A 24,894-nucleotide genomic window follows, 5' to 3' on the forward strand; every position below is an offset into this window, starting at 1 on the left:
TATGAGACAAGATGCGCGTCTATTGATGTAACGCACTGCTGCCTTGCCTGGGCTGATTCCGGTCGTCTTTTTGTTGGAGTGAACTTTTTTTCTTTTTTTGGCGAGCCTGGACGATTCCTCGCCAAAGAGTGAAAGTAAAAGCGTGGCTGTTTCTCGTTTGCCCTGTGAGTGTGCGGGCGATCGTGGCCTCACTTATTTTTGTGAACTGACTGTGTACTTTTTTTTTTATTTTTTTTTTTTATTTTATTTTTCTGTCCTAAGGAAGGTGTATAGAGGAGGGGTTAGCCGCTGTTTAACGGGGTTCACGTTGAGTGTTGTGCTTATTGTGACCTTACTTCACCAGAGTGTGTGTGTGGGTATTAAGCGTGTTCATTGTGTGTGTGTGTGAATTGAGGGTCACAGCAGGCCATCTCCCTCCCTTAAGCTTTCTTGTGTATTTGTATTATGTTGTATTCATTTTTTTTATTAATTGAAGTGTTGTAAAGTGTTTATTTTTTTCTTTTGTTGACACGTGAATATTTAGCCCTTGATGGTAATGTATTGATGATTTTAAATTTTGTATTGAATAAAGCTGCTTCATCTTTTGTACTCCCAGGCCTATGTCTCTCTGCTCACCCATTTTTCGGTAACGAACCTGTGCGCCCCCCTGTCTTGGGGCTGGCAGTTCCCGGTATATATACCGGGTGGCGTAGTTGAACGTTATATAATTGTTGTTGCTTTATACAGTTCCTTCCAGTACCTGACGCCACTGGCCACATATATATATATATAAATATAAAACTATAATTCTGACCAATATAATGCATTCTTGGCTATTGCTACAAATATACCCCAGCTACTTAAAGGGTTAGTTCACCCAAAAATGAAAATTATGTCATTAATAACTCACCCTCATGTCGTTCCAAACCCGTAAGACCTCCGTTCATCTTCGGAACACGGTTTAAGATATTTTAGATTTAGTCCGAGAGCTTTCTGTTCCTCCATTGAAAATGTATGTACGGTATACTGTCCACGTCCAGAAAGGTAATAAAAACATCTTCAAAGTAGTCCATGTGACATCAGATGGTCAGTTAGAATTTTTTGAAGCATCGAAAATACATTTTGGTCCAAAAATAGCAAAAACTACGACTTTATTCAGCATTGTCTTCTCTTCGTGTCTGTTGTGAGCGCGTTCACAGCACTGCAGTTTAGTGATATCCGGTTCGCAAACGAATCACTCGATGTAACTAGATCTTCTTGAACCAGTTCACCAAATCGAACTGAATCATTTGAAATGGTTCGCGTTCCACTTTTGCCAAAATGCTAATTTTTTTCTTTAAAAAGAGACCAACCTTAGGTCTATATTCCAAAGTGTTTATAAAATACAACAATTTAAGTTTGGATAGTGCACTTTAATGCCTATTTTAAAAAATGGTGGGTGACAGTTAAGGGTTTAAAAAAAAGGATGCTTATCTTTTTAGTTTTTTTACAAATTGTCATACTGTCAGGGATCTAGGAAGGAGGACCCAGTTGCAGAGTGAGTAACAATGGTTTATTGACAAAACAGACTGATACAAGAGGGTAGTGAAGTGCACAAATACCACAACAGGAACAGCTAGGGAAGGCCACTGGGTCAGCTTCAAGAAACTTGCAGAATACATTGGCAACAGAGGGGCCGGCAAGACCAGGCAGATGGAGAAGACCACACAAGGCATTATAGAGCAGAGCTCAAACATTAGGTGACAGCCGACTCAGAAGCAGACCAAGAGCCAGGCAGGTAGACCCAGGGCAGGACACACAGGAACAGGTCAGGAACTCTAATACAAGACTAGACACAAAGCTCCACAGAAACACAAATTAAACCCTAGATAAGGGAAAATATAAACCAATGAACTAATAAAGAGTAAAGTAACAAAATAAGAAATAATTACCAATTTAACCAACTTCAAGAATATCAAACAAAACCAAGAATCAAGACTAGAAAAACTAAATTACAAGTAAAATAAAAGCAAGAACAAACAGATTACCAACCTAAGGAGCAAGACAAGAACATGAAAACAACAAGGACTAGACAAAACAAGGGCACAAGACCAACCAGACAGGGAGACAAAGGAACATATAAAAGCCACATCCACAGACAGCTACAAAGACAGTGACAGAGGGGGTGAAAATGACCACGAACCAGCAAACACAAAGGGGTAAGGATCACTATAAATAGGGGGAACACGCATGAGGAACAGGTGAGCACAATTAGACAAACAAGGCTAACAAGAGGGGTGACGTAGAAATGAAACAAGGAGGGACTAAGGGAGCACATGGCCGAGACAACAATTAACAAGGCCATGTGCTGACACAAGACATAAACAAGAAACAAGACACAAAACCAGTGACAGTGCAAAACCCTGACACATACATTCATGCATTCATTAATTCATTTGTATTAAAATTAATTTAAGTAAAAAAAAAAAAAAAAAATTAATGTTAGGTTTAGAACAACCCCCCCCCCCCCCCAGATTAGTGTAAAATTATGGTGTTTACCATCATGGAGTTCATTATGTTCTTATTTTATTCTCACTTTACTGCCTATAATTTAGCTGATTTCACTACAAAATTAATATGTTGAACTTACAATATATATCTGAAATGCAGAAAAATAAATTTTGTGCAACCACTTACCATTAAGAAACATTAACATGAAAGCGAGGACTAAACAATTCACCAGATCCTCCTCAAATAATCAGTATCAATGTCATTTCTTTTCTGCATCTGTTTTACTCCCAGAATTGGAAACGGTTAGTTCAAAGATAACCAATTTAGTTGCTTTGTGTGGATGAACTGCTGCCTATATTCAGAATTACACAAAGGTATCCCAATGCATCAAAAGAGATTCATTTAATTAAAAAGGGGTTGTTTGATGTGCATTTTTAGCTTGCATTGCCATGAGTACCTGTCCTTTTGAATTTGTGTTCATCAGAGTTCATGAAAAGATATAGCGAGACTGAAAATTATTATTATTCTTGCACTGCATAATCACGTGCAGTTAGGACCACTGGCTTGTATAAGACGTTCTCTTAGTATTTCGATTTAGATTTCCTAGTAAATCTAAACATAGAAGTCTTCTATATACTGTGGCTTTGAGTTGCAGTGCGATATAAATGTAAATCATAGTGTTCAATGAGCCTTATGAAATGCACCATCATTTCAAATGCCATGACCAGCCCAAAATAAGTGGAAGTAATATAGTGTAATATAGTGTATTATGAAAAGATTAATGCCCAAACGGTTTTTCTCATCCTTTTGTTTAAGCAATTCTATCCAATTTTATTTTTACACCAAAATCAGCAAGACACTATTCTTAGGGCCAATTTGAGGTGCTCAAGTTAAAAGAAGTTCAGCCTTTAAAAAACATGTCTCAAGACCTTGCTTTTTTCCCCATTTCACTGCTACATCTTCAAAGCAAAAACGCATTCTGTGTGAATGGCCTCTTATTTAGCCGACACATTCTTTACATTAAAATCCTCATATTCACATGAGCACAATGCTATGCCCATTTTCTTTTTTTTTTTTTTCTCAGTAAAGCCTTTGTTCCTGGGATTATCTAATGGCCTATGAGTCTCTGCTCTAAAGGAAAGGATTCCATGGCTTAAAGCTATCTGATAACCAGGCTATGTATGAGCTTTTTCATTAGAGACAGTCAGTTACATTTAAAAGGCTTGTTGTGTAAAATGAGATGGAACCACAGCCTCTTGTCTGATTCAGATTCTTAGATGTGCTCTTTGTATATCAGCACTCTTGTGGGAGAAGTCGTCATCATGACTCTGAAAATTGGATACAATTCATTCAAATTCATTCCTTATATGAAATACCTCCTATATTAAAGAGATACACTGAACAAGGAAATACAGACATGCACACAAAAGAAAAAAAAAGAGAAAATAGCATGGCAGTGCAATACCAAGTTCATGGTTTTGATAAATACTTTAATGCATTATAAATACTCATGATTAAAGTGTCTACCGAAGTCCTCAAAATCAATGTTTTTTTTTTGTTTTTTTTTTATCCTTCTAAAGGCCAAATGTAGTCATTTTTAAAATATACTTTTCAGATTTCATTTTCATGTTCATTTTCATTTCACTTTTTTTTTTTATTACTTAGAATGGTTTTACCATTTACGTAATGAGATAAGCAAATAAACAAGTGAGGTCTTTCTTCCAATTAAGAAATGCTGCATTTTCATCCGATTCACCCTTCATCTTGATTGTCCTCTGGGATTTCAGTAATAAATCCTTTGGAATTTATTTATTAATTCTGTAGCTTTTCCATATCATGAATCCAATCCTTTTCAGGTTTTCATGAACAATATTGTAAATTGTAGGCTACTTGAAAAGACAGTGATTACATGAAAGTCATTTTGGTCTTTTTTACTTCATATTTCCATGGTCGGCCACTGAATATTGTAATCAGTGTGATTAAAGCAGAGTGTTTCTCTTGTACATTTTACAATGATAGTAATAATTCTACAGCTCCAGCATTTTATGTTCAGTCATAGCTAGCCAAAACTAATGTCTAAAACCTCCCTTGCACTTTGTCCCTGCACCACTTGGCTGGCCCTGTGCTCAAAAAATCAGCGTGATCTCTTTGTGAAGACTCCTTTCGTGATACTAAGGCTCAAGCTGCCATTCTCACTCTCCCTGGATTCCTCATCACGCACCTGAGCATGCCACACATCGGGTTTTCATTGACAGTTTATGACAGGCCTTTTTAAAGCATTGATGGTGTTTCTATACAGTAGTAATAATCCAAATCATTGCATATACTGATAGAAAGAAAAAAATGAATTGATCAAAACACTTTGTCAACAAAAACTGAGCCTATTTAGGTTCTTAATGCACTTCTTTACGATACTGTTAATCAGAGTTTAAACACCCACAATCTAGTAGACGCTACATTTTGTCATTTTGCTTTGTCATGGTGGCTCAGAACTTTCAATGTTCACTGGTCAACATTCTCAGAATTTTGGGCAATATTCTGGAAAGGTTCTTTCAAAGTTATGAACAAACAATTTTCAGAAATGTTCATAGAATATCCATTAACAGCTGGTCCATTAACATTAACGTTAGCACAAATATAAAATTCGTCTAAAGAGGGTTTAGGGAACATTCAAAAGTAGCATTCCCATAATATTTGCAAAATAATAAAATGGAACATTCCCCTTAATGTTGTCTTTAATGTTCATATAACCAAGGAAAAATGTTTTCATTTCAGTTGTTTTACTTGCTGAAAAGCCTGTATTAGAATGCATAGCAGTTTTTATTTTTTATTTTTTTATACTGAGACAACCTATTACGATGTAATCAACATACTGTATGTAAATAAATTTTAGCACTATTTACAGTTTCTTCTCTCAAAAAATATGCTCTTCCTATAAAACAAGAGGCCTGAAAAAATGTCAATTTTGAGCTTAAAATGTGATTGGCCATATATTTATAAAGTAGGCTACTATATCTAAAATGTAAAACGGTAATGAGACATGGAGTGTTTGTTTGCATCCAAGCAGAACTCATCGCCTCTCTTCTGGCCCTTTAAACCTCCAGCTGGCTACTGGCGTGGCGAGACTCCTGCGGTGGCATTTAACTGAGTGGGTGACGTCATTAAACTCCACAAAAAACTCATAGTTTCACAATCACACACCAGTAGAGGGGGAAGATGAGGGAGTGAGTGTTTGTGGACAGCGTGTGCGTGCACAGCTCTGCTCAGGACGCGCGAAGGATTCGTGTTTTTCGGTGAGTGGATCGTACTTTTCCTTTGGAAAGTAAGCGTTTCGAGAACGTGGATTGTGTTTGTACGTTGCATCTATTAACAAAAGAAACTTGAAGTCCTGGAAAGTGAGTCAGCGCTTGTAGAGAACGTGTGTAAAACTTTCTTTTACGTTCTGTTCGTCAGATGAAGTAATTTCAGCCATGATGCAAACATTGGTTTGTTTAAAGCTGTATCTCAGAGGAATGTTACTGACGGAATTTGTAAGGATGGAATGCGCTCGAGCAGGTTCCTTCTGTAAAACGGATGCACGAGTGCCAGCAGGCGGGATCTTTCGGCTTTTAACTGTGATCTTCAAATTGACAAGTGGATTTTATGGAGTTGGGTATTTGTTGCTGGACATAGATGGTGCATCTCCTTGAGCTTTGCTTTGGTTTTTAATGAGCAGAAAAGTGCAGGTTACTGATGCGCCTGAAAGCTGTTCAGTGTTTGTTTTTAGATTGATGCTATATAGTTACAGTTATAGTAGCCTACACTGACGCGATTAATTATTGGGTCTTTTAGGCGAATGGTAAAATGGGATATACGTTTTTACATGTAATATTCTTATTTTTTTTTTCCTCTGTAGGCTATTGTGTGATGAAAAATATATTTAGCAGACAATACATTATCATACTGTTTTCCACTTCACCTCTATACACTGTACTTGTCAAAGTCTGTATGTTTATTAGTCTGTCTATCTGTCTTTTTATTTGTCTTTCTTTCTATATATCTGCTAATTTGCCTTTCTAGCTGTCTGAGCTGTTTGCGTTCTTCTGTCTAGCTGTTTGTTTCTCGTCTGATAGGTGCTGTAGATACTGTCATCTTGTCTTTCTGTTTATTTGTCTGTCTACTGTATCTGTCTGTCAATCTGCATTTTGTGTAGCTGCCTTTCAGTCTTTCTATCTATCTATCTGTTTACCTGTTTTTCATGTCTGTTTACTTAACTGTCTGTTTATTTGTCTTTCTATCTGTTTATTTGCTTATCAGTCATCTTCAAAATAAGATGTTTAATGTTCTTTTTTTTTTAGCTGTCTATTTGCATATCATGTTCTGTATTTTATGCATAGACATATGATCATATAAAATTGCATTTTCTATAGCTTCCACAAGGATTTCATCCTACTTCAGTTTTTTTTTTTTTTTTTTTTTTTTTTTTTTTTACTCCAGTAGTTAAAACTACTTTTTGGCCATGTAGTGCCCCTGGAAAGGACTGGCGAGGTTTGTCCATGGATACCTCTAGAGGCCATTTCCAGGCTGTAATCTGCATGACAATACCTTTTCCTTCGGTGTGAACCAGTCAGATTTACTGAATTTACAGTCCCTCTCTGAGAAAGGCAAACTGAGCACTGAATCTCAAGAAGTCCACCATTCCGCTATAGCAAATATTCTGCCAGTAAGGAGACTTGAATCAATTCTTCTTGCAATCCATTCTCTGGCCATTTAGTAATTTGTGGAGCATGAGGTGCCAGTGCATGACTTTGTAATATTTTTTTTTTTTGGTCAGTGTGTTTAATGAAAAAAAAAAAAAAAAAAAAGACTGCAAGGCTTTGGAACTGCTAGGTTTTTTCTATAATAGTTTTAAAATCCCTATGATGTATATTTTTGTGAGCAATAAGTCAAAAATTAGGCTTATTCAGTTTCTTTTTGCACCATAGGATACACTGTAAAAATGGCCATGAATTTAACGGTAAAAGACTGTAAAAATGCTACAGTAAAAACCTGTTAAATGGTTAATGGTAAGTTCCTCTACAGTGAAAAACTGTATTAGACATTACATGTAATTTTACGGTAGTATGCCATTTTTGGAAGTGGAAAAAGAATGTATAATTTACAGTAAATAACTATAACTGACATCCCCACAATTCCCTGTTACATTTCAAATTCGATTTTTTTTTTTATAACTATGTTTCCTCTTAGTTTTTTCTGTTGTGTACATTAGGGTTGTATGTTACATCTAATGTTGTTAAATTAATGTTTATTGCATTATTTCCGTTTCATGTGTTACCATGATGGTGTTGTTTGTGTGAATGACCCTGTGCACCTTTTATTTATGTTAATATTTAAAAGCTGCTTGTGATGGGCTATGGTTCATCATTTGACTTTCTCATCACCGCCTGCTTTTGGTGTTTTGGTACAAAACAGATTTCAGTACTTCAGTAGGTTGGTATATTAGCATTATATTAGTTAATGAAATTACGGTATTTAAATGTAAATTTAAGTTAAATCCGTAAAACCTAAAATGTTACTTGCTACCATATTTTTCTGGCAACCACAGCTGCTGATTTTTACTTTTTTTATTTATTTTTTATTGTAGAGAATGGGACTATTTATTCTGAAAATGGCTAATATAAATGGCTAATGCATACCTTTTGTTAGTAAAAAGAAATGAAAAATATACACTGGACTAGTGCTAAAAATATATTTAATATGAATATATATAAAAAATATTTTAAAATATTTTTTTAAGAGTTTTTTTTTTTAATATATATATATATATATATATATATATATATATATATATATATATATATATATATATATATATATATATATATATATATATATATATATTATATATATATATATATATATATATATATATATATATATATATATATATATATAGATATATATAAATAAAAAAAAACTCTTAAAAAAATTGCCCCTTTGAAATTTTGAATAAATTAACTCTGTTTTTGCATGTGTTTTAAATGAAGTTCAAATATGTGGAATGGCATGATGTTAAGCCCTGAGTGGAAGATTTGCAGTGAATTTATGTTTAACTATTATATATAACTTATATTTGATCTGTTCCTTACACAAAACAGCTTTAAAAGACCTTGAATATGAGCACTTTTTGATGTTTTTATGGCTGGATAAACTTTTATTTGTAACAGAAAGGGGTAAATTAAGGTTAGTTTTTATTTTCCTTGAATTTTTCCTTTGAACAGAGGAAAAATATCACACCATATGAACATTTTGATGTTCTCAGTTCTTGCTGGCTTTCTAGGTTTGTGTGAGTAAGTCTACTGTATGTAGGCCTTTGTTAGTCTGATGGAGAACATTATTACTGTATCCAAAAACTTTGCAAGGTCGGCTGTCCCACTTTTATGTTTAATGACATGTTTCCTTTCTGTCTAAAGCATATTACCTTTTTTCATAGACTGCATAGATGCATTACTGATCTAAAAGCATGCTTTTCTGTTTTTGTCAAACACAAAACTCTAAAGCTCTTTTTAATTACAAATGCCCAATGAAGTCGATTATTCAAGAGAGATTTTCCTTTTGATATACAATTTATGAAAGAACTGGGGAGGTTTGTTAATGTTTGAAAATACTGTTGTTAAATTGCCTCTGAACTGGGAAGTTAATAAATGTGCAAGATGTTCATTTTCGGTGATATGCTGATTTGCAGTTTTCATAGCTCCAAAGAAGTGAAGGTTCTGTGGTACTATACATGTTAACTTAGCTTATCTAAATAAGGACAAGCCAGAGACTGTACTGTTTTTATATAATTATAAATACTACCAGCTAACCTTAACCCCTAAATGGAAACATTTGCAGTTTAAAATGAAATATGTATTATTTATGCATGAATAATATTTCAAATTGAGGGCATCCCTGGATATCCCAAAGGAAGGTTTTGTCAGATTTAGCTCACTTCTGAGGACAGATGCGTCCCCAAAGTGTAGCTAAGTAAATCCACATAAACATATATTTGATGTGCATTCTTTTGCATACATAAGTCCTTTAGAAACCTTGAAGAAAGGAAAAATCTAATTTACAATCTGTTAATAGGCCTAGCATCCTTTTAGCATAAATATCGTACTTGAATAAAGAATAAAGCATTTAGCTTTTTATGCTCAGTGGTATTCATGACACTACTCTATTCTTGATTTCTCAATTTAAATTTTTTTCTTTGTACTCATGTACAGTGAACTTCTTGTCAGAGAGCAGTTTTAACAGTACAATCAGCTCCAGTTTTTGGCGTTACTAAATGTGAAAAAAAAATAACGCTCAGAATCTTTCATCTGCCAGATGTATTTTTGAAAGCACCAAATTGCAAATGAGGGCATACATAGAAAAGGATGAGGCAAACATCCAGTGACCTCATTACTGGTACAGACAGTGAATTGTCTGAATATAATGGCTCTGTCATGAACGGCATGAATTTTTTACTTCATTACTTCATCTTTTTTTTTTTTTTTTTTTTTTTACAACTAAAATTGCTTCATCTAAGTCCAGATTAGAACTTAGAAGTGCAATTTAGCATGATTGATTGAAATAATTCAAATTAACTTGAAACTTAATTTGAAACTTAAAAAAAAAAGATTTGTGTATTGTGTAGATTTAGATTTTTTTAGATTTGTAGTTTTTACTGTAACATTAGCTCAATCAGAAGCATGCATAGTGGGGCTATCTGTTTTTTAACCTGTTTGAAAACAGTTGTTATCTTTGTGTTTGTCTTTGGTGACAAAGGTAAAAAAAATAAGTTTTAAAATAAGGCGCTTTGGATGGTTTGACGTCAATGACATTTGGTTGAGAATTATTTAAGAACTGACTCAACTTTGTGTTTGCCACATAAAGGTATTGTATGACTTTAAATACAATGTACCCCAGTTGTGTGGACCACTGTACTTTTATGGTGCTTTTCATTGTTGTGTTTGGAAGTTGAAAAAGTCACAAGCGAGATGAAACCAGTGTAAGCAATTTACTGAAAAAAAAAACAAGGTAACAAGGCAAACGTTTTGGTGAAATGTTGAAAATGTTCACCATTTTCAATGCCAAGCTAACAATGTTGGAACTAGAAGCCATCTTGATTTAAGAAATCACATGATGATTTTTGGAGAGTGTGCAGACTTTTTTCAAGTATTTTACTTTTTGGGAAACTTTTTTGGTCTACACACCTTGGTTGGATTGTTTTGAAGGCGTGGTGACATGTTGGAAGTTGACAATAGAAAAGAGCGACTAGGATTTTCTTCAGAAGTTCACTTTTTGTGTTCTATGGAAGAAAGGAGTTTATGATAACATTTTCATTTTTAATTAATTATTTATTTATGATTTCCCACTAAATACCATGAAAATTATTTTACCTGTGATCGATCTTTCTTTCTTTTTTTTCTTTTCTTTTTTTTTCTTCACATACCCTTTAGTCTTTTATGGCATTTCTCATGTCCAGTGACAAACATTTGTTTGCATAGCATTTTTCCTATAAATCTGTCGTATCTTAATTAGGTTGTTACCTTTGTTGACCCCAGAGGAAGTGGTCCCCTGAGGAAAATTTGGATATATTTATACTCTGGTTCACATTATGGTCGCTGAAGCGTTCTAATCAATTCTTATTGTTGTGGCTTTTACCAAATGACTTTGGAGGTTTGAAGTTCATGCCCCCCAGCACTTGGTTGTACTTCTGACTCTCAAGCCCAACTCTGAGAGGGCATAAGACATAGCTCTTGGGAGATAAATCTTATTACATTGGTTGCTCCTAGGCGCAGCCACTATTTGGAATTTCAGGATTTATACCTCTTTGAGATTGCTGACTAGATGGGGAAGTTTAATTTGCAGCCCATTATTGTCCCTTGAAATAGGCCTACTGACTTTTAAATTAGTTTGATGATACACATTCATGTGCAGTTTGTGTGAATACAAGTTTACATTTCAAAAATAATGTTATTTTCTGTTAGTTTCTAAATTTGTTCGGAAACCTTTCTCACATGCATTTTCCACTTGAAACAGCAAGTGACGTTTGTTGACATTTTCCAAAGTTTCTTACCTAATAAGCAATTTTGCAAGCAACAAATTACTTTCCTCTCTAAATTGGGTTAGGTTCACAGATTTATGCTTGAAATTGAATGCAACTTTACAACAAACTATATCCTCTGGAATACAGTTATGCAATTTGCTTCTTGTTTTAAAGATGTTAAGATGTGTTTTTAAGCAGTGTATAATGTCCCTGCTCTGTCTGTTCTTTCGTGTATACAATTATCTTGGTTGTAGTTGTTTTAAAATCATGTTCATTACTTCCAGTCTTCATTATTTTGAATTAAAAGTCTGGAAGCATGTTTTAAGAAATACTTTAGCATCATGGTTTCTGCCACCTCATACCATCTCATTACTTACGCTCCCATTAGAGTTTAAATCCATCAGCCAGCTGAAGCTAAGTTGTTTAAAAAGAACAATCAGTTTGTATCTTAAATATTCTGCTAGGCCAACATAACTTGATTTGAAGTTATTTATGTGGGTGCCCTAATCAGTATGTGCAAAGTTCTTCCCCAGCTAGACCCATAAAAATCATTCTCATGAAACCCAATGAAATTTATTTTTCTTCATTTCAAGGCTTGTCTCCATTGACAATTGTGCTGGAATGGGATTTGCCCTGGTTTTATGCAGCTGTTGATGCCCAGTCTTAAGATGTCAACACAAAGCAATTTACATTCCCTATCCTTATACGATAAAGAGATGATGGGCACACCTACAGAAGCAGTTGTTGTGCTGCCGGACAGCTTAGTCCATCCAATTTTTATGTTCTTTATTGATTGTGATTGTTTCAAGGCATAGGCCGAAGTCAGGACAATTTAATTTTATGGCATCTTTTAGTGTGTCCAGTCATATTCTTCACAAGGCAAGTGCTTGTCAAAGCTTCTTAAAATGTCACAAATTGCAATCTTAGCACCTGCGATGAACATGCGATTTCCAGTCATTTTTCACCACTCTTAACCTGACTGTAGATAATTCACATGCCACTGTGATTTCATCTGAGTGCCTGTTCGGTGCCACATAATTTCCCAACCAGTGAAGCCATTATCATGTCTAATGTCACGCTTTTGCAATAAAAGGCCAGGTTCTATAAAAGCATCGCTGAGTTATTTACAAACTAAATTGCACTTACAGTTCTGTTGTTTTCAAAGGGCTCACACTGATGATATGCACACTTGTTGCCACATAGTTTCTAATTTACATTTTTGAAAATGCCCTTTCAAATTGAGTCTTTCGCATGAGCAGGCACACTGTTTTAGTGCGGAGTTGATTAAGGTCAAGTTGAAGAGAGAAGAAATGAAATCTGTGAAATATAATCTGCAAAGGGTGTATGAATTGTGCAAGCTTGTGCAACATGGGAAGTGTATGCGGGTAAGATGCTGGAGCGACTCATGTGAGAAAATAAAAAGGGAGAACTGGTGTGTGAGGAGAATGTGTGACCTCAGGTGATGGATTATTGAAAACCTCTCCTCTCCCGCAGGACACTATTCTTCAGTGACAAGTATAGCTTAGACTTAGTGTATGCCAGTCAGCAAGTGTGTTTCATCCAGTGCTTTAGGTATTCTTTACTTAAGTCAGCACCTGGAGTGGCAGGTTAGAATGAAGGAATGAACAAAAATAGTGTATATATATATATATATATATATATATATAATAGAATGAATACCTTAAAGGACCCTAGAAATAAAACTTCTGCCATTGTTTACTCACCCTCGTGTTGTTCAAAGCCTTTGTTATTTTCTGTTGAACATGAAAGGAAAGTTTTTGATGTGTCTTCAAACTGCTCTTTTCCATACAATGATAGTCATAGCTACCTTAGGGGAAAAAAACACCATGAAAAGTAGTTCATACAATTTGAGTGCTATACTTCATTTCAATAGCTTTTTGCAGCATTGGAAAAACATACCTCTACATTTCTGCGAAACTCCAAAAATGTACAATTCACTGAACTTTTCAGCTGAAATGGTAATGGCAGTAAAAAACACAGACAATTTGAAAGTATTTTCACACAAGTTAACCACCGTTTTCTTCAACACTTAAGTAAGCCTATATGGGCAAGACTTCTGGTTCATTAGCTGCTAGGGAAATAACGAGAAGAATAACATCGTGCAGTAAAACTGTTTGCACTACAAACCAGTGTGTTCATAATTAAGATAACACATTAAAGCAATATAAGACAGACCAATTTTCAATATCAAGCAGCAAAACTAACTGTTTTGTACAGCTAAAAATAGCTGGAGGCGGATAAGCCCAGAAGTCAGACCCTCAGTTCCAACATTACGTTATCAACTTATAACATGGTGCATGACCTGTAAAATAATATGTTTGCATCACACAACCAGTTCCATATGACTTTTCAGACATGGTAAACTTGCAAATGCATTTTTTTTCTCATGTTTGCTTTTGTAAACACTATCCATTTAGTGTAGGCGGTGCATTATTTTTGCAAGAGAGCATTAACCTTTTAGCACCACTTACCAGACATTTCATTTCCAAACTACTGTTAATAACCACCATAATAAAACATTGGCAGATTCACAATCATCATTTTCGGATGAAACACAATGTGTTTTTAGCTCAATTCACTGGACATTTCAATTGAAAGTGTTGTGAAATGTGCAAGAAACAGTGTAATTGTCGCCACAGGCATGTTTTTCCAATGAGCTTGGGTTGGCTTTGTGTGAGGAACTGCAATTTAAGCCATTATTCACTGATAACTTCCCCTCCAGTGAGCTGTTAACTTTAAGAACTGCTGAGACTGGATAAATGAATCGGTGAGTCACAAATCGAGCTGATCCAGTTTGTGAGTTTGACTCATTGATTCTGTCTTTGACACTGGAGGCAAGATTATTAGCAAAATAATGACAGAATTTCCGGTTTTCCACACATACTACAGTTCAAATGGAAAGGACTACAACAAATTTTTATATTTTGTTATATATTGAAAGACATGGTCATTAAGAACTCTTGTTGTATGGGAAATGGGAGCATGTAATTTCCCCTTTTGTGTTCCACAGAAAGAATAATAGCATATACAAGTCTGGAATAACATGAAGTAACGAGTAAGTAATGAAACTTTTAGAAGTATTCCTTTAAACCAGCCTCATGGAGGTTGAAAAGGAGTCTACAAAAACAGAGAAAACACCTGAAGCATTCCAAGAAATTAGATCAAAATAATGGCTACAGGTGAATGTTTTCAGAATAAATGTTGTTGTGTGTGTTTGTGTATTGTTCCCCAAGAAATGGGGGGTGGGGGGGGGTCAATATCTAATCTAAAATATCTAGCATAACAAATCTGATGTTGGCTGATCGAAACCACTCAAGTTTTTCAACTAGAATGCTTTTCTTATGCTAAATAGTGCAAAAATCAAAAGATTAAAGCTTTACATCATATACCATGTCTTTGCATTTGCTTTTCGAGATAAATTCATGGGAATTTTTGATGTGCTCACATTTTACCCTTAAGTAGCCAAAAACTTTTAAGTCTGTCAGGCCCAAACTTAGCTGACAAGCCACTAATGTACTTTGTGCGTACAGAGGATTAGCAGTCTAAACTGCAGCTGTAATGTCTTTTCAGGTTCACATCTTAACTCAAGGCAAGAGAGTCTCACAGCACTAGACACTCACAAAGTTATTAGAATCATTCAACCCTGAACTTGAGCTGTATTTACCTTCAAAGTCTCTCCCAAGAGGCTTTAAGTCATGCCTGCCACATGATTCAGTTGATGTGGAGTGAGTTGGACCAAGGTGCTGTTTCTGAAATGTAATCGTTTTAGGATTTCCATGATGCTTACCTGAGGCACTGACTGTATTGATAGATTAATGGTATATAAACTTAAATGAGATTTCAGCCCAAGGACTTTTTTTGTGTGGCTGAAGAGGTGCTTTTATGTGAATTATGAAATGGTATAATAACTAAATGTTGCCTAATTTGATGCACAGCTATTCTTAATTTAGAACATTTATGGATAATTAACCTCAGGATAACTCCTGTTGTGTGTGTGTTTATAACGGTTTTCAGTATTAATAATAATAAGAAATGTTACTTGAGCCCCAGATCAGCATATCAACATGATTTCAGAAGGATCACGTGAAACTTAAAGACTGCTGAAAATTCAGCTTTGTCATCACAGAAATAAATTACATTTTAAAATATATTAAAGTAGAAAACTGATATTTAATTATTTGATTGTCAAAAAATTTTACTCTTGGTGAGATTTAAAGATCTTACACATACTAAACTTTTAAAGGGTAGTGTACGTATCATTTTTAAAGAAATCTTTTTACAAGTTTTCAGTGGCATGGCATTTATGGAAAGTTCTATCAAGCTCATTCAAGAGTGATCAAGACAAAATCCTTGTTTTGTTAACCTAGTATCTCAGTTGCGTTTGCTTTTCTAAACTGTGGTATAATTAAGGATTCACACAGTGTGGGAAAACCTGCGTAATGCATAATCACAGTGTTTATGCACTGTGTGAATACCCTCTGTTTCACTTAGACTTTGGCCTTCGAGAAATTTGACAAGAATCCTGCAGCTACCCTAAAGTGTTTTATCAGATGTGCCATATTTCACCTTCAGGGGGCCTTTAATCTGTCAAGGTGATGGGTGTAATTTACAATACTTGATGTTACAGTGCTTTCTCCTTACTTATCTGTGCAGACATGATTGTACAAAAAAAATAAAAATTTCTGAAGCTAACCTTGGATTTTTTACTTGTGTCCATTTTTTAACTTTCTGATTAGCCTGACACAGCAATGGTTTGTTTAGGGTGGAATCTGTTTGTCAGACCAATAGCAATTTGGAAATTTACAGTTTAGTTTGATGACACAGGTGGCACAGAAATTACATACTTCACCTTTACATGAAAGTATAGACACATACAGAAAAAGAGAAGCTGTTCAGAAAGACCTTACAAACACTTTTTGTCTGCTGGAATGTTCTATGCACTAGTCCTTCAGCAGAATAGAGTTGAACCACAAGAGACCCGTGCATTTGACACCTGCTATCTGACAGTAATCAGCCCTCTTACTGGGCCGTTTTCTCAAAGCTAGGGTGTTTAGTACAGCATGGCCTTTTACCGCCATTGACACAGCAAGTATTCTGTCAGAAAAGCAGATCACTTGTGGCATTGCTGTTTCTTTATGGCAGAGTCAAGATAAAGAAAGCCATCACCACCCACTGCTGCCTTTCATCTCACTTCTGGCCCCATGCTCCATCTAGCTGGCCTGGCTTGCTCTCTCTTCTTTTGTTCTGTGAGTCAGAACATTTTGTTTTACCTTTTTTGCCCTTTGTGAAGACAGCTGGGCAGGGTGTACATACTTTGCTGTGTGTTTGGATTTAAAATCCAGTAATTTGATTTGACACATGTATATTGCATCTACTCTTGGATCAAACATGTTTAATTTTATAACCGCAGAAAGGGATTTCTTTTCTATTCCATTTGAGGATTGTGCTGAGGGAGCTTGGAAAATGGACTTTATTGTTGAAATCTTTTTTTTTTTAATGTCCTGTTTTTCTGTCTCATTCCAACATTCTCAATACCATATATTACAACAATGAAGCCTTTTACTTCCACTTATTCAATTTGTCTCAGTTCTCTAAAACTAGTATCAATGATCAAAAAGAAAATATATATATTTGGATGGAGATGAATAGCAGAATATTTTTAATATACATCCATCTTGTGTTTTTCTAGGTTTAAAATCATATAAAGATGTACTCTGAAAGGTTGTTTAAATTTATATGCATCACATACTATTGGAACTGCGAATAGGTTTAAAATGTAGCTGCACAATTAGTAGTTACTGTACTGACCCTGTGAACCATTGTGATTTAAGTTTGAACAAGCGTATGTTGCTGGCAGGATCAGCTATAGGTTTCCAGGAGTTAGTTGCATTTAGGGACTGACATTTTATGCTGGATAAGGAGTGTTTAATTAGTGTGAGCATATGACTAGCCACAGGAAGTGGGGAAAAACATTAGTGTGGTCTCCGGAAACTGAAAAAAGGTGCTGCATATCAATGTTATTTTTTTTCATGTAAAAACATCCACATTTATCACACAAAAAATGTGTGAATTTTCTTAGCATTCATTTTCATCATGTGGTCATGTGAAGGTTATATGATATGGCTATGATGTAATTTCAAGAATGATATTTGAGTTATTTCTTTAGGAAAGTTCAGTTTTTCCTTTATCTTACCGTCATGTTCTGATAAAGTCAAAGCTTGAATCTTGAGAGATTTATCACATTCAGTCAATAGATCTGAGTCATGCCATGATATGATTATGTGATAAATGCCTCTGTATTCTCAGAGGTGCGCAATAAACCCAAATGCAGTTCAATCAATGCCGTTCTCAGATAAACCCTGTTATTCAACCTAATAGTGTGATAGATTTTTTTTTTCTTTTGGATTTCATTCTTCCAAAATTAGTTTCTCTAGTTTGTGTACTAAATTTCTAAATAGCATGTTGTTGTTAACATTTGCATGAAAAATGTGTGCACAAGGTAAGCATATATCAATGTGTGCATTTGTACTGTAGGTACATATAATGTGCTTTAAAAACTGTTGTTAGATTTTACTTCTAAAGCTGCATTCCTTTTTTTCAGGGAAAAACTGCTTTTTCTTAGCTGGCTAACATTAATGAATGTCTGAGTTACAGCAAATAAAAGGAAGTAAAAGATATACAATATGTTGTTCACTCTCGCTGAGCCCTATTTTCTGTTATTTATTGTGTACATTTTGACTCCATTCCAAAACCTAGTGAGTTGCCTTTCTGTCTACTGCTACTTGGGCAACCGCCCTCTAAGACAGTATACCAACTGAAATGGAACCTTATTAGTGATTGCTTTTGAAAGCTCAGAATCCTTTATCTAGTAAATAGCACCATTGATTTCACATTGCTACCATGTTGCTAAACTAATAAAGTAAAACTGGCACACACAAATATTGAATAAATTATTTTAATTAGTGGGAACAATTTTTTGTTGATACTCTTTTCATAATGAATTTTATTTAAATCTGAATTGTATTTACATTCACAAGTTACTTCTTGCTAGTTGCAGTTGCACTGCTAGTTGCAGTGCATTATGAGATTGCCTTATCCCCCAAGGATATGAGCTATTGGCCTAAAAAAAATCTTAGAAAGCAGAATACAGTATACTGCCTACCTTTTTGAACAGTTTTCATTTGGGAAGTTGTTTTGCTCCCTTATCCAAGATTTGGGACAGCAAAACAACAAATCATTTGAAATCACAGGCAAACATTCTATGTTTATGCACACATTGTGTGTGCTTATGTACACATTGTGTGTGCTTATGTTTAAACCATGTCTAATGCATCTAATGTGTCTAATGCATCAAATCTCTCACCAATGACACCTCAGTTGTTGGTTTTTTTCATGCTCATGTTTTGACCTTGGTTGTTTTCTGCAGCTCCTGTGGAGACTGAGCTGTGAGCAATTGTAAGACATCTTGGCAGCCTGGTTTTATCCTGTACTTTATACGCTGTGGTCTTCTTTTCCCTTATTGCCAGCCAGGGCTATGGGCCTCATTACTGTCCTCTTCATCTGTCAGAGCTCTAACGCTGTTTGGGATAAAAGACTGTGATTGATGATAATCATTCTGTTCATATGACCTTGCTAGTCTAGCAACATGGCATGTGTTCATTCCATGTTTTTGTTTTGGTGTATTGCAATCCAGGCTCATTGTAAAAATGATGACATTTCTGCAAAATTATATTACATTGCTTCTTGCTTTGCAATTCTTTCCAAGTGAAATTTCCAGTGAATTGCACTTAAACAAACCTGAGATAAAAATGCAGTTGCTGAAGCAACCGAGCCATTTTAGCTAGCTTATAAGTCTTTGAGATGTTTTGTAGCTACTCATGTTTCACGGGTCTTGTAGCCAAGTGCTCCATATCACAAGTGCAGTGCTGTACAAGGTGAGTTAACAAGCAAGTTTACTATGTCAGAAAATACATATATTTGGTGCTGGTCATGTTATGCAAATGTCTAAATGTATTAATTTACAAACAATTTTGAGGTCATAACATGGTATAGTGCATGGAACCACGTTAATGTAATCTTGTAATCATAGTTGTAATCAATAATGTAGTCTTGTAATCATAGTTTGTGTGAAAAGGAATAAAAGTTGTGTTTAACTGCCACTAGTGTTCATTTCGGCTGGAAACTGCAGTGAATTGTATGTATATTTTTGGACAGAAATGTTGGAAGTAGGGCTGGGCGATATATCGCATGCTATTGTCACATGCATTTCGTCAGTAAAGCCGGTTCCCCGATTACTACTAAAATGCCATCACCTGGTTTCAAATGGAGCAACATTTAATAGACAGAGCCGTAGATCACTGACAAGCTACGCAATATGGCGTTCATTATCGCAGATGAATCCCCTTTGATAATGAACGTGATATTGCGTAGCTTGTCAGTGATCTATGGCTCTGTCTATTAAATGCTGCTCCATCTGAAAGCAGGTGATGGCGATTTAGCGGTAATCAGGGAACCGGCTTTACTGACTAAATGCGCGTGACAATCGCATGCGATATATCGCCCAGCCCTAGTTGGTAGTGTCGTGTTTTTTTCAATGATACTAGGTTGGTTTATTACGTGTCTGATTAAAAAAAAAAAACTATGCAGTTACAATGTAAGTATATAAAAGCACCATAAAAGTAGTCAGTGTGACTTCTGTGTTATTTTTTAGGTCAAACAATGCATCTAGGAATTATAGATGTATGATCACAAGTGTGGCTCATTCTATCAGAATTTAGAGTCAGAACTAGGCATGGGCCGATTACCGGTTTCAAGGTATACCGCGATTTGAAAATTTCACGGTTTCAAAACCACTAATATTTTCCATTATACCGTTCCTGCGAAATTGTGGTGAAAACCAAGTTATTTGTGTGTTAAAATAACATTCGTGTGTTCAAAATGTAAAGAAATGCTTATATTACCAACCCCGTGACGTCACATCCTTCAAAACTTCAAAATAACCACACCCTTGCTCCAAAAGCTATAACAAAACATCCTTTCTTCAAAAAAATACATAAATCAATCATGTTATATATAAAATTTTTAATCAAAGTGGAAATCACTTTACTAAATAATGTTAACTTAACTGACTGCTTCACTTCACCTTTAAGGCCCGGGTGCACTTCACATTCAGCGTTCCTTTCCGTCTCAAAAAGTATACTCAACCGCAGATGAGCTCGGACGTATGAGCTCGACACATGCACAGTACCTCGGGGTGCGTGCACTGATCTATAATAATGTGTTTCTGAGGGGAGCTGACTGTCTTCTGTGAAGTTTACGTGGTATTTTCTTTTCATCTCGTCTCTGTATAGTTCATATTTAAGCAGTGTTTCAGTGCAGCACAGCATTGTTTACAGCGGTAACCAAGGAAACGCTGTATCTGGTGTTCCAGAGGCGCCTCCTGCTGTCAGAGAGTGAATCTGCATCTCATTCAGAGCTTCTGCTGTTTGTTTCGTTCAGGCATGTAGTATAATTTCACAAAGCTTGTCAGAACATTCTGTTTTTGCTTCAAATTGGGTTATTAAATCAAATTATGTGTAGGATTATTAATATATAACGAAATGATATGTATATGAATTATATAACTAAAATTAAATAACTGTAATTACATGTTTAGGTTAAATAAAGATGTCAGTCTTTATTTTTTTTCTTTTAAGGAAACAAATCAAAGAAAAAATAAACTAATTCTACTGTTTCTGTATGTTGCTCAAAAACAAAATATATTGTGTCCAGTGGAATTTTTAATTAGTAATTATTTTTTTTACCCAGTTATTTAAAAATAACACATTTCAGAGCTATAACAACAATACCGTGATACCGTGAAACCATTATATTTTTGCTTAAGGTTATAATACCGTCAAAATCTCACACTGACCCATGCCTAGTCAGAACTATCTGTTATATATCCTTTTTTATAATTGATTAGCAAGGCTCAAAGCATTTACTACACCACTTTTACTACACCACTTTATGACATACGTGGAAATCTACTTAAGGGCTAATTCAGTATACACAAGCAAGCATTGTGCAATCAAATATTCAACGCTAAGAGGGTTTTCATTATTTCTGTCTCTCTGTCTCTTTGTCTTTCATTTCTCAGTCTTATTTTTATATATTGATTTCAGTTTCATGCAGCCTGTCCTTGCTTGTCTTTGTAGTTTATGCCTGAACATTTTGAAGAATACATTATAATGAAAAGAGTGCCTACAGTATCTTCAATCTTGTTTGTTGTTAAGCCTTAATCCTGGATCTCAGCCCAAATGTTAGACCCTTTGGAGAAAAAGTGAGAGGCTCTGCATAGATGAAATTATCGTAATGTCATATAATATCAATTGGGTTATTAAAAACAGGTAATTTTCAGTCGAGGTCTGTGTGGTACTGTGAAAATGTTTAACACAAGTCTTGGATCCTGATCCATTGATTGTGATCGTAATCTAAAGAGGCTCAAATCCCCAGTAATCTTTTGGAAAAAGACCACTTTTTGTTAATTCTCAGCTCAATTTAAATGAAGTGCTAATCTAAAACTGCTTTTCTCTGGGGAATTGAACCATCACTGTCGAGCGTTTGTTTGTAAGCAGTCATTTCATCTATACAAATCATAGATATATTGGATATGTTGTCAGTTCTGCTCTTTCTGACTGCTGTTACTGTTGTTTACTACTTTGTCATTTAGTTGGCACTTTTATCCAAAGCGTCTTGCAGAACATAGACAGCAGCCTTGGGTTAAGTGTCTTTCTCAAGGGCAAAGTGGAGATAGTTTATTGATCGTCCCTTTTGGGGTTTGAATCTGCAACCTTTCAGTTACCAGCTTAGCATTGACTTCCAGTGTATGTGCACAATGTATACATGCATAAAGCCTCCAACAGAAGTTTATCAAGTATGTAATTATTTTCCACTAGGCATAGTCTATAATTAATCTAATTACCACTCTAATTAATCCAAATTTAATCAGACCAATTAATTTCCTCAAGGAAATAAAGCTTTTCTAACTAAATTGGTATTCAATTTGTGAGATATCACATGCTATTTGTGCAATTCATCACCTTAGAAAATCGGCTTTATAAAAGAACCCCTAGCAGAAAATACATCAAAGGGCTTTTATAATGCAATATATTCCAGGTTTTCTCTTTGACAATAGGATTACTTTCATCTATGGATATAGTTATGAGTTTGTGTCAAGACTGTCTTTCGTAATATGGTCATTTTAATCTCCCTATGTATGTATGTATGTATGTATGTGTGTGTGTCTGTGTGTGTGTGTGTGTATATGTGTGTATGTATGTGTGTGTGTATGTATGTGTGTGTGTATGTATGTGTGTGTGTATGTGAGTATGTATGTATATATGTATGTGAGAGCTTTAATATCACAAGACTGATATTAAGGGTTAGCGTTTCTGCCACAGAAAATGCCAGTGATTGCTTTTCTCCAGATACATTTTGTGACATGCTGTACACACAAGATGAAGGACCCATGGTTACAGTCTTGAAGGGTAGCACCTCTGTTTTTTTTATTCTTATCACCAGCTCCCATTGAAAGCACAAACATCTAAGCTAAGAAAAATTATACGTGGCTGGTGAGCATGCAAAATAGAAAAAAAAAAATATTATAGCTGTACACGTCTGTGTGATCAATTTACACCAGTTAATATATTGGGTCGCCAGTCCACTATATGTGAGAAATAGCTCTAATTTCAGCTTTAGAAACCTATGATTAATAATAGACTTATTTTCTAGTTTGATAATGTTCTGCTCTCATCAAAAAGGAATGGAGGGAGGACTGCAGACAGTGATTGATAGATGCATTTAAATGGCTTTTCAGTTTGAATGGCTCAATCACCAATAGCATTCGAGAATATAACCTGTTCTTGCTTAGTGTTTGTACTGTTAATTTAGCGTACTTTCTTTTTATAGAGGCGGGAGTAGTTTTGGAATCATTGCAAAATGAAGCTGAATGCTTCTTTCTTGTTTTTCACTGAATGTCCTGCTGTGAACAAGCAGACGGACATACTGCAGAAGTCTATTTAGGCTCATCAGTAGAGACCTCATACTGAATCAATTCCTTTTTTGTGCTATGCAAATATACTCTGGAACCAATATAGACCTCATATTGAGTTATTTCCTGTTTTGTGCTATTCAAATATACACTGTGGAATTTGCTTTTACTGAAGGAACATGCCCATTCAAACAGTTTTTGTTTTTTTGAGCCAGGTAAATTATGAATGCCACTTGCATCAAAGGTGCAGCAAAACAACAATTTGTATATTAATAAATATTGAGGTTGCATAAGTATTCTAGTCTTGTAGATAATTTGCTTTAAAGTGGATAATTCAACTAAAACTACTGTTTGGAACTTATTTATTTATGTGGCCATGTCTTGTCTAAATTCGAAGAAAGATTTTTTTTGGATGGACAGTACAGTTTTTTTTTTTTTTTTTTTTTTTGTGTTCATTATGTAATGCGATTAATTTACTGAAAGAATCCCCACAATTATCTAGTTGAAATACTGACATTTAAGTATGGTGTAATCGATAACGTGAATTCCCCCTGTTTTTGTGCCTGTGGAATTTTCATCCAGAGGACTCCCTGTCTGCAGTTCAAGGTTGGATTCCATTCTGCTTTCTTGGAATTACTGTTCAACTTAACTTGACTCAGTTGACACATGAAATCAATTATTCTAACTGGGTCAGGCAGTAATGTAGCCCCTACCTCTGTTTCTATCCTCCCTCTATCTCAGCACTCTAGACTTATTAGCTTTGGCTTTAAAAGAACAATAATGGAGTAGGGCCTCTTGGAATATTAAGGTTCAGGCTGATTTGTTTCCTTCTCAGGCTGGATCTTTGAAACTGTTTACAGTCAGATTCATCCATATTGTGCTTCGTAAGGTAGCCCAGTGGGGGACGGTTGTTTGGCTTTGCTGACCTCAGTTTTAATGAGCATTTGTAACTGGTTTAATAGATGGAAAGGTTGTGTCTGGTTCTTGGAAGCTTGTCTCCAACAGCTCCCAAAATGCATTCTGTTGCGGTCTCTGTGGTTGGTTTTGAGGCTCTTATCTGCCCATGGCAGAACATTGGCACTGAGGCTGTGGCGGAAATGTGGCTTGGAGCACTTAGTAGGGTTAAAGGGCTTTACCTCGGCCAGCATCCCTTTAGAGTCAGAATGCTTTTAGAATAAGGACATGTTTTCCATTTAAAAACCTGTAAAATTATGGAAGATTCTAACAAACCCTTTGCCCATTTCTTTAACCTTGTTTTCCAAGCGTGGTGCAAGTTTGGCATGTCTTCACATCACTGCTTTTAAAAGAAGCATGTGGCGAG

General features: G+C 35.3%; 1 protein-coding gene across 8 annotated transcripts in view; it reads left to right on the forward strand.

The window, feature by feature from the left end:
* Positions 1 to 342: 342 nt before the first annotated feature.
* The window catches only part of LOC109090552 (GULP PTB domain containing engulfment adaptor 1a), a 49,212-nt gene continuing 24,660 nt past the window's right edge, over positions 343 to 24,894 (forward strand). For 7 of the 8 annotated variants that reach the window (XM_042730502.1, XM_042730501.1, XM_042730500.1 and 4 more), the window contains exon 1: positions 5,677 to 5,762. The gene's annotated coding sequence lies outside the window, so the exon portion shown is untranslated. Of the gene's footprint in view, positions 357 to 5,676; positions 5,763 to 24,894 lie in introns of those variants that run through there. The other variant, XM_042730495.1, reaches the window with a different exon arrangement.

The sequence above is a fragment of the Cyprinus carpio genome, chromosome B9, assembly GCF_018340385.1.
Source record: "Cyprinus carpio isolate SPL01 chromosome B9, ASM1834038v1, whole genome shotgun sequence".
NCBI lineage: Eukaryota > Metazoa > Chordata > Actinopteri > Cypriniformes > Cyprinidae > Cyprinus > Cyprinus carpio.